Source organism: Suricata suricatta, chromosome 14, assembly GCF_006229205.1.
Source record: "Suricata suricatta isolate VVHF042 chromosome 14, meerkat_22Aug2017_6uvM2_HiC, whole genome shotgun sequence".
Lineage (NCBI taxonomy): Eukaryota > Metazoa > Chordata > Mammalia > Carnivora > Herpestidae > Suricata > Suricata suricatta.
In genome coordinates this window covers 33,213,032-33,224,560 of record NC_043713.1, presented here as the reverse complement: position 1 = coordinate 33,224,560, position 11,529 = coordinate 33,213,032, and positions in this window count along the sequence as shown.

Here is an 11,529-nt window from a genome sequence, read left to right as displayed (position 1 = left end):
GTTGAGAATATAGTTCTGGCATGCTCCAAAGAGACAGAGTATCATGGCTGAAAGAAAAAGGAAAGTTTTAATTGATGAGGACCCCTACCCCCACCCCGGATTTTCAAAGGTAGAAGATACATTGAGAGAAATTCTGTGCTGTTTCAGTGGAAAGAATTCATTAGAGCCACAGGTATCTGTCCAACCAGCCCCCAAATTTTCCTGGACCTCAGGTTCTGTTCTGACCCAAGGCCTGGAGCTTTCTACAAAGTGTCAGCACCTATTCCCATTCACCCCTTTACAAGTCCCTAATCTCAGAGTATTTTCTCATCCTGACAGGTCTTATACTGAGTCCTAACTTATAGGCTTTTGCTGCTTAGTTTGGAGTTCTGTTTGACATTATCCAGCCTTAAACCGCCCCCCGCCGCCATCCAAGGATGTACTCTTACCTTGTTTTATATCAAGACTGCCCTGTGACCATGCATTTCTAAAACCTTGCCTGTAAGTTTGAACCCCACAGTCTTTGACAACTGCATATAACATAATGGGAAGTTTTTACCCACATACTCTGCATTTCATCAGAATTACTTTTAGGGACTGTGTGAAAATTAAATATAATATTATTTATTAAATATACTCTTTCCACTCTTGCAAAGAATCTTTAGCTAAAATTTCTCCATAAAATAGCATATATGTTTCATGTGACAATCTCAGTTTTAGTAGATACCTCTTAACATCGAAAGAGTAAAGTGTCTTGAGAAGTTGACATTTATGTACAGCATCACAGGGATACACAGTTTCTCATAACTCACAGGATTCATGTTTGGCAGCTTTGTGCTGGACATAATTTTGAGGCACATAGAAAAGTAGTGCTTTATTTGCATTTCCTTTTCCTTTTTGGTTAAACTTACTGTCATCTTTTTTCCCCTCCAGTAATTGAAATACCTATCAATGAAGGGAAAAAACCCTAAAATCTTACCCAAAATCTCATGAAACATGATGTTCGGTATCTAAATTGTGGTTCTTTGTATAGATCAGGCATACCCAGGCCCTCTGGCTTAACAGAAATATGGTGATATTTTCCTGAGGTTTGGTCATTTCTACCCCCTGGATTGGTTTGTCTGGTAAATAAGAAATTGTGCTCTATTTTGTTACATACTAACATAATAGATTATTGTTTCAAAGCTACATCCACTATGGGTCTTTTGAAGACAACATGACCTTTAGGCATTTATAAGTAGTTACTGATGCCAATGACTTGGTTAACCTTGCAGTAGATAGGTGGAGACCATAAAGCAAAGCTAAGTTGGTGAATTTCCAGGCAATGATGAATTTATCTGAAATTGCTCCCGATGCAGAAGTTAGCAAGAATGTTTTGAAATAGATTGTAAGAAGCATCCTGATCATTAAAAATTTTATAATATAAAAAGTAAAGGCAAAACTATGTGTCACAGATTCAAAGAAATGATGATAAAGGGAATGTTCACATTATTATTAGCTTACATGTTCCCCAATCCTTCTGGTCTGTAGCTATCAAGTGAGGGAGTTTGGGAGTATGTAACAAGGGGATGTCAAATCTTTCAGAATTGCCTCTTGTTTCTGGGAACCCCTGGGGATAGCTTATGCTCAGAAACTCAAGTACTCATGCTCCTCCTCCTTTGAGAACTGCCTGTGGCCTCCTTTCTGGCTCTTCCATTAAGCATGCTGGGTTAACCACTGGGCCCCAGTTCAGAGTCATAGTCAGTTCCTCAAGACTTAGGAGAGAATCCCTCTCCTTAACCTACTTTGACTGTATGTCTCTAGTCTTGAGTATCAAAAACCCCATTATTAATATCGATATTTCAGCTTTTATCTGCCTGTGACTTTTCTGTCTGTAAGAATTGAAATGTAGACTGAGGGATTGGACCAAGAATATGGACAAAATGTTTTTCTTTCTTCTTAAATCTAGCAATAGCCTAGACCTCAGGCATTGTTTTACCAGGAGGCAGTGGTCTTCTCCTCTGTACCCTTTCTCCTCAATCACTTCATGTAGTTAGATGTGGAGTGCAGGAGGTTCTAGAGGGACAGGTTCGGCAGCAAGTTACATGGTCGTTATGTGTGAATATTTGCAAAGGGCCTACCTAGAGTTAGGTGCTAAGAGCTTAGAAAAACAGTGTGAAAAATTACAACAAACTGATCAACACACAGAAACATCAAATTCAAGAAACACAAAATTTAAGACACAATTTTAGTGAGTATCATGAAGGTGAAGAACATTGTGCTTTGATAATAGTAAGAGAAGTGTGCTTCATTTGGGATTAGGATGGTAAGCAAAAGCAAAAGGTTAGGCAAGAAAATGACCTTCAGGCAGAGACCCATGGGCTGAGTAGGAGCCGGGCAGATAGAGGAATAGGGTATGTCCTAGGCAGAAGGTGATCAGGGGAAAATGCCTCTGGGTTGGAAATGAATGTGGCATTTTACAGACATGAAAGACCCTGTGGCTTTAAGTTTCTGGAGCAAAGGTGAAGATGACAGTAATTTAAGTGAACGAAGGAATTTTGATCTTGAAGTCCTCATTCTAGGTATTCTAATTTGTGTAGGAAATCATTGAACACATTTTGCTTGGTCAGATACTCTAAAACATGATAATCCTCAGAGAAAGTTGGAAAAGCTGATGTCAAGATGTGTGTGTGTGTGTGTGTGTGTGTGTGTGTGTGTGTGTGTGTGTTCTCTTTCCTCTGCCTCAGTATGCAAGTCCCAGAAAGGTACTTTAGTGAATGAAATCCAGAAAACAAAAAAGATAATCTAGGATAAGTTCATCTTGTGAATCTGGGAAATTCAGCCAGTCCATGATTGGAAGCTTCTTTTTTTAATTTAAAATTTTTCATTTAGGGGAGCGTGGGTGGCTCAGTCAGTTAAGCATCTGGCTTTGGCTCAGGTCATGATCTAATGGTTTGTGGGTTCGAGCCCTGCATTGGGGCTCTGTGCTGACAGCTAGCTCAGAGCCTGGAGCCTGCTTCTGATTCTGTATCTCCCTCTCTGTGACCCTCCCCTGTTTGTGCTGTCTCTCTCAAAAATAAATTTTAAAAAACATTAAAAAATTTAAAAAATTTTCATTTATTTAAATTCAAGTTAGTTAACATACAGTATTGTAGTATTGGTTTCAGGAGTAGAACCCAGTGATTCATCACTTACATGCAGCACCCAGTGCTCATCCCACCAAGTGTCTCCTTAATGCCCGTCACCCATTTACCACATGCCTGCCTCCCCTCCAGCAATCCTCCGTTTGTTTTCTGTATTTAAGAGTCTCTTATGGTTTGTCTTCCTGTTTTTTATCATATTTTGACCTTCTCTTCCCCTATGTTTATCTGTTTTGTTTCTTAAATTCCACATGTGAATGAAATAATATATTTGTCTTTCTCTGACTGACTTCTTTCACTTAGCATAACTCACTCTGGTGAGTCCACGTTGTTGCAAATGGCAAGATTTCATTTTTTATCACCAAGTAATATTCCATTGTATATATATACACCACATCTTCTGTTTTTAAAGTTTGTTTTTGAGAAGAGAGAAACAGAGTGTGAGCAGGGGAGGGGGAGAGAGGGAGACATAGAATCTGAAGTAGGCTCCAGGTTCTGAGCTGTCAGCACAGAGACCAAAGTGGGACTCAAACTCACAAGCTATAAGATCATGACCTGAGCTGAAGTTGGTCGCTCAACCGACTGAGCCACTCAGGCACCCCACACCACATCTTCTTTATCCATCAATAGATGAACATTTAGGTTCTTTACATAATTTGGCTATTGTTGATATTACTGCTATAAACATTGGGGTGCATGTGCCCCTTCAGGTCAGCATTTTTGTATTCTTTGGATAAAAACCTAGTAGTGCAATTGCTAGGCCATAGGGTAGTTCTATTTTTAATTTTTTTGAGGAACCTCCATACTGTTTTCTAGAGTGGCTGTTTATCAGCTTGTCTTTCTACCAACAGTGCAAAAGTGTTTTCCTTTCTTTGCATCCTGTGACTGGAAACTTTTTAAGTGAAGGTGTATTCATGTTTGATTTGGTTTCAGACCTTTTCTTTGAAATCATGAATATGTTATTGGTAAGACTGACTATGTCATTGAAAATCCTAAAAGAAGGCAACATGGAAAAACATATCTTATCTTGTGTATCATTTGTATTTGAAGAATATGGAACTAGTAAAGTTATTGGATAAAGTATTTCAGGAGGGCTTCAAATCATTCAGTATGGAATTACCTGACTTGGGTGGGGGACACCTCATCAGTCCATCCGAGGCTCACAATTCGTAGAACTCGCAGCTTTGGGGATACATGTTGCAAGCTACTAGGAGAATATGTGAGGACTGTCTGACTTTGGATGTCAGGGCTAATTGTTCACTCACTCTGAAAAGGACCTCATACCTCCAGACATCTGGTTGCCAAGGTGAGGTGTCAACCTTGCAAAGCTTAGCCCTCAGTGACCGTACCTGTGAGCTCAGTGTCCTCATTTTTCTGATTTCATAAAATTCCAAGGCAAGGATTCCATCCATACCTTGAATCCTTAATTTTTATTAAAATGTACTTTTTCCTTAATATTATGGTATAAATCTAACTACTTAATAGTTATTAGCCTCTACTAACACTTTTTTTAGAGAATGTTCATCTTGAGTCAAGATATGACAAAATACAAATACCTAGGTACAATAGAGTGTTTTTTCATTGAACTTCACTGGTTTCTAATAACTTTTCAATTTAACCTTGATTTTCTTTCCAATGCTAAGGAGAAAAACACCTTCAACTACTTTTTCATGAGGACAATTATTCAGGATCTCTTGGTAACATGCTGCTGTAAGAAGAACATGAAGAGAGTTAAATAGGCACTCACACTGACCTTGAGTAGTTTATGATCTAAGTAGAACATTATGATGCAGAAATATATCTTCAGGGAATGCATTAGAGACCTTACATTACTTATGTGTTTAAATTATGTGCAAGCAAAGAGGTAAGGGAATTTAATTCAGTGATGAAGAAGGGAAGAACTTCAGTTTGAGAGAAAGTATCAAAGATTAGCTATGAGCTTGGGAAGACTATCTGAAGTATAAGCTGCTTTAGAAGTATCTTTCTAGAAAGAAAAGCATTTCAGTGAATTGGGACTAGAAATTTCAAGCAGGAGGATTTACCTTAGGAGAAGTCTTGGTGGCAGGTATCAGATATGTGAATAATGTCTCTGAATATGTTTGCCTAGAAAACATGTTGGGTTGGATAAATAAAGTGTAAATGTTTTAGTTTTTAGTGGAAAATAATTAATGGACTTGGACTACATGTTACAAGATATAGAGAAAATTGGTTAATATAGAAAATAGGGAGGGACCATTAAGCAATATAATAAAAGTATATTTGGAGACATTTATTGGAATGTGTAAATTTGTGCTAGGTGATGGAGAACCATAAATGCCAAGAGCAAGTCAGCATAACTGTCTCATTTTAAAGCAAAAAATCTGGAAGAGGGAGTATAATTATGTCATATGAGCGAATTTCTTTTTCTGGTCTATGAGCCAATCTGTGTATAAGCCCTCATTATCTTCAACTTCCTTTCTGTCCTCAGTGCTCCCCCTTCCCCTCCTCCATGTAGTATGTCTTTTTTTTCAAGGTGATTTAGCATTCCTATGTTCTAGATATCAGAACATAACCTGGGTTGTATCTTGTTTCTGAAATACTGTTGTAACTCAACCAGTGACAGTTCTCTTAATACACTATAGATTCATGCAAACCAGGCTAGGTGAAAGAGCTAAGGGCAACCCTCTGTTTTCATAATAATTGGTTTAGTTCTATTCCAAGGAGGATGCCTTGTGATTTGTATCTGGAATTCCTACAGCCTACCCGGATCACCTATACCTAAAGGACAAACATACATTCAAATGCAATTTCCATTTCTTCACATTACATAAATTATATTTCTCATCAGAAGTTCAGCTCAACCTTTCCTCTTGTACAAAGCTTCTTCTGAATATTTTATCTGACAATTATAAATCCCTCCTCTGAATTCCTGAGTTTATTCTGCTCAAGACTTTGAGTTATATTCTTCTCAACAAATAGGTCACCTGGGCATTTAGAGGAGTAACTGAGCCTTAATCTTTTCTAGCTCTTCCTTAACTCATGTGATCTACACACAAGAAGGATATCATTAATATGTTAATAGTAAGACTTCCTTCAGATTTATGAGCTCTCTATCCCAGTTTTTAGTAATTGGAATCATCTTGACATGGGTCCTGAACCACAACGGTCTGTGGATAAAGTGCTGTACACATCATCCCTCAAACCCACTGCCATTTGGAAAAATTGCGCCAAATTTTCTGCTTTGTGAAATAAGCTGACAATTTCTGCAACTTCTTTCCTGTTTCACTTATTTAAGGAAAAATACAGGCTAAGAAATGAAACTCTTTGAACTGTCTTGAAGAAAAATCCCTCTCAAATCCTCCATATTATTAACCAAACTCCAAACCTGAAAGGCTTAGTTTTGATTTGGAACTTCAAATCCACATCTTCTTGAATAGTTTGAGCTTGACAAGTCGTATCCTCCACCATTTCTCATTCTTGGCAATTCCTGATCCTGCTGAGGTTGTGGGGAATATAATGGAGGCAGGACTGAAGAAGGAGATGAGGTGAATGCTGTGGGGGAAAGTTGAAATCTCTCAGATATTCTACAACTTCAGGTTCATCCTAGAGAGAAAATAAATGAGTGGCTAAACAGGGAAAGTAGTTGGTGTACTCTCCCAGAATAGTTTCTAAAATATTACTAATATTTCATCAATTTGCCCAGAACTGGGGCTATTTTATTCCCCTTATGGAACATTTTAGAAAATTCTCATTTTAGAAAATGGGCAGCCCCTAGCCAGTTTCCACCTTCAGTTGTTGCATTTTAGACTCTCTTCCCCATAACATTGCATTCAATGTGTTTCTGTTCTTATGTGGGTAGTAATACACCTATATTTTGTAAAGCTAGTGAAATAGGTAAAAGGAATTATAAGCAGCCGTGTAAAAATTTCTGGGGAAAATGAAAGCAAAATTGTATTATTTTGAATATGCAATGAACAATACTGTTGATTCCAACAATTGAAAACAAATCCTATCATTTTTAAGGGTTGGATCATGCTCTAATATTAACTTCTTACCTCTACCATCTCCTCTCAAATTTTGAAGAAGAGTGAAGTTTCCATATACAAGAATGAAAATGAACATTATGTCCATTTTCCCCTTCAGACTACATGTGGAGAAAGACACAGAATCACTCTGAAGGTTTACCCCTAACAGGAGAAAAGGCATGTAAGTTTGATGACAAAGTAATAAATTAACTTTGGTTAATTTACCTGACCTTGCTTTAAGAGGTACAGCTGTGCTAAGTCCACAGAGAGCTACAGCCAAGCAGTGCCTTGACTAGTGACTGTCTAGCAGATGTGATGGTTTGCTATGATTTTTCTTTCTTTCCTACACATAGGATGATCCTCCCTCTTTTCCTACGTTTCTTTATTCACAACATAGGTATGTTGTTTGCCTGGAAATATCTGTTTCCTGAATTCTGTTGTTAACACATAAACTGAAGTGATAAGACCTGATTCAACCATGGACTTTCCAGCCACTGAACTTGTAACATTTTACCAGTCCAGGTGTCATAATTGGTGTGAATAATTCAAGGAATAACTATTGAAATATTAAAAGTGGATGACCTTCACTATATAAGCTCCTCCTCTGGCAGGAGTTGCTATACTATGTTGCTGAACAGGCCCTTGTAGGGCCTTCCCTGTACTAACTATCATGTTCTATGGAAAGAATTTTCCCCCCTCAATAGCCATCACTTCCCATAGGTCCCAATTGCCTATATTCTTATTACTATTCTAAATCTCTCTGTTAAAATTTTATATTGCTAACGTTTAATTATCCAACAGTCTTCATTGACTGCTAACTCTATGCTAAGCACTGGGAAAGACCCTAGAAATACAATGATGGGCAAAAAAGCAATCTTCTTCCTACCTACATGGTACTTACAGTTAAGTTTGAAAGAAAGAAGTAACTTAATCACATGAATTGTACCTGAATTTAACAATAAATGTATGGTACAATTAAAGTATTACATTTCATAAATGTATACTGTGTTTTATAGGATGAAGTAGTAATTAAATTGAGAACTAATAGGAAGAGTAAGCTGTACTTATGGAATTCAGGTGAGGGTGGGAGAGAAGTAGAAAATGTTTCAGGCAGAGGAAAATATGCAAATTTATCAAATAAAAATATAGGACATACTGCTTCTGGAAATAAGGGGTACACATATTTTCCCTATATTTTTCCTGCTAAATACAGCTAAAACCCTAGTTATTACATATAAAAACAAATATAAGGAGACTCTGAAAGGTAGAGGGACAAAGGCAGACTGGATAGGGACCTCAGGACCCAAGGAACATGATGTTGAGTTCCCTAGGACTGGTTTTTATCTCGTACATTCTATATTTGGAGCTGCAGAATGGGAAACCTGGAAATGACAATGACACAAACAAACAAAAAAGCCTCAAGGAAAGCCTACTCTCTCTAGTTATAAGAAGAGGAAGAGGACTCAGTAGGAAGGGAGAAAACCTTTAAAAAATATCTGCTCCACTGTAGTCAGATATTTCAGAAAAAATTGTGGCTCCATTCCCATCCATTATAGCAAGAGAAAGCTAGTGGGGAACCTAGACTTCTGCTTGACTTTTTTTTTTAAGTAGTTTATTGTCAAATTAGTTTCCATTCTGCTTGACTTTTAATTGAAAGAAGCTGTAATGAGGTACACTAACATCTTTGCCAACAGGGTGTCAGGGATGGCCAAATATGGATCTGGGGTTTACATTGCTCATGCTGGTAATAAGGTCACTTCTTGCCCCATCATTGTGTCATGTCAATAGAGATGATGTGGAGAGCCTGGACCTTTACTGCAACTCACCTGTAACAAGATGTAGCTACACCTCTCCACTAGGATATGTCAGGTGAGGTCTACTAGAGACTCAGGATTGTCACCGTCACCCAACCATCAAGGCCTCCCCCAACTATGGTGTCAGTAGAGACCATGTGGAGAGTAAAAATTGCCATCCCTATCCAGTGGTAATGAGGTATTCCTTCCCTCATCCCTTTACCTTTGATAACAATGAAGAGAGAGTGGGAAATTTGGACTTCTGTCTGTATCTAGTGGTAATAAGGTACCAGCTCTTCTTCTCTTGCTGTTATAGGGTCGCAGGCAGTTAGCTAAAACAAAAAAGTTTAAGTATCCTGAGTCTCATAGAAAGCAACAACAACAAAAAAAACCCCAAAAATATCCAAATTTCATTTGAAAATTATTTGTCATGCTAAGAACCAGGAAGATCTCAAGACGGATGAAGAAGGACAATCAATAGATGCAAACACTTAAGAAGAGAGAGAGTTCTCTAACAAAGATTTTAAAATAGCTCTGATAAAGAAGCTTTAACAAGTAATATGAACACACTTGAAACAAATGGAAAAATAATACACATAAGTAATAAATGACTCATCAAGAAAATAGAAAACATAAAGAAGAATTAAATGGAGATTTTAGAATTGAGTCCAAGAACTGACATGTAATGTTCAGTAGATGGGCTCAAAAGTAGAATACAGGAGACAGAGGGAAGAAAATATTTTGCAAGCTGAAAGATAAATAATAAAAATGGAACAACAGAGAAACCCATCCAAGATACATCATAATTAAACTGAAAACGAAAGAAAGCCCCAGAAAAAAAATGAGACATCTTACCTATAGGATAAAAACACCTGGAATGGCTGTGTTTCTTTTATCAGGTAACCAAGAAACCAAGAAAGAACTATCTACCCAGGAGAGTTTACCCAGGATATTCTACCCAGCAAAGTATCCTCCAGGAATGAAGGGAAATTCAAGATAAATGAAGGAAAACCTAGAGAACTGATTTCCAGCAGGCATCACCTAAGAATGTTTAAAGGAATTCCGTAAAAAGGAAGGAAACAATAAAAGAAGAAGCACTTGAACAGTTGGGATGAAGAAAGATCATGATTAGGAAAAATATGGGTAAATGCAATAGGCTTTCTTTCTCTTGAGTTTTCTAAATTGTATTTGATCATTGAAGCGAACAACAACAAAAAAAATGCTGTATGATGTTGTTCTAAATGTATGTAGAGGAAATACTTAAGGCAATTTATAAATAGTGAAAGGTAAGGGGGGTAGAAAGGAGGTTAGATTTCTCCATCAAACTGGGAAAATAACACCAAAAGACTGTAAGTTACATTTATGTAATTTAATAACTAGAGTAAACCTTAAACTGACACAGAGTTATACTCAAAAACACTACAAATAAAGTTGAATTTAAATGTTTAACTAAGCCACACAAAAGGCAAGACAAAAGAAGTCAGAGAACCAGAAACAGGACAAGCAAACCACAAAAATATAATGTCATACATTGCATAAAATTATATGAAAAGTAAATGAATTAATATATCAAGTAAAAGGTAGATATTGGCAGAGTCCATTAAAAATATGATCATCTGGATATTGTCTTCATAAAAATCACTTCAGTTGTAATGATATAGATGGATTAAAAATTGAAGGATAGATGGACAAAGATATAAAATGGAGAGTTTAATTTAGAAAAGCAGGAGTGGCTATTTCCTATTAGAGAGGAATATAATACAAAGATAAAAGGTTAGTCTATCAAGAAAGTATAGCAGTTCTAATTTGGTATCCACCAAACAACAGAGATGCCACATATGTGAAATGGAAACTGATAGAACTGAAAAAAGAAATAGACAAACTGATAATTATACTTGGAGATCTCAACAACTCTTTCTGAACAATGAACAGAACAACTAGACAGAAAATGAGTAAGGACATAGAAAAACTCAACAACAGCATTAACCACAGAGTTTTTTGGCATTTATAGAACACTCAACAACAGCAGAATACATATTCAACTGCCATGGAATATGTAGTAATACATGCGTTATTGTGAGTAATAAAACCAACCTCACCGTATATAAAATAAATATGGTTTCCTTTTTTTAATGTTTATTTTATTTTTTGAGAGAGAGAGGGGAGAGGGGCAGAGAGAGACAGAGGGAGACACAGAACCCAAAACAGGCTGCAGGCTCTGAGCTGTCATCACAGAACCTAGTGTGGGGCTTGAACTTACGAACCGAACTGGGAGATCATGACCTGAGCTGAAGTCATCACTTAACTGACTGAGCCACCCAAGCACCCATAAAAATATGGTTTTCTGATCACAGTGGAATCAAAGTAGAAACTAGAAAGAGAAAGATAACTGGAAAATCTCAAAATACTTACAAACTAAATAGCCTGTGGATCAAAGAAGTTTCACAGGAAGTTAAACAAATCAATTGAATGAAAATGAAAGTACCTATCAGAATTTGTAAAACACAGGTAAAGCACTCCTGTGAGGGAAATTTATAGGACTAAATGCATACATTAGGAAAGAGGAAAATAGCAAATCAGTAACAAGCACCTAGCTCAAGAACTTAGAAAAGGAATAGGATAAACAGAAAGGAA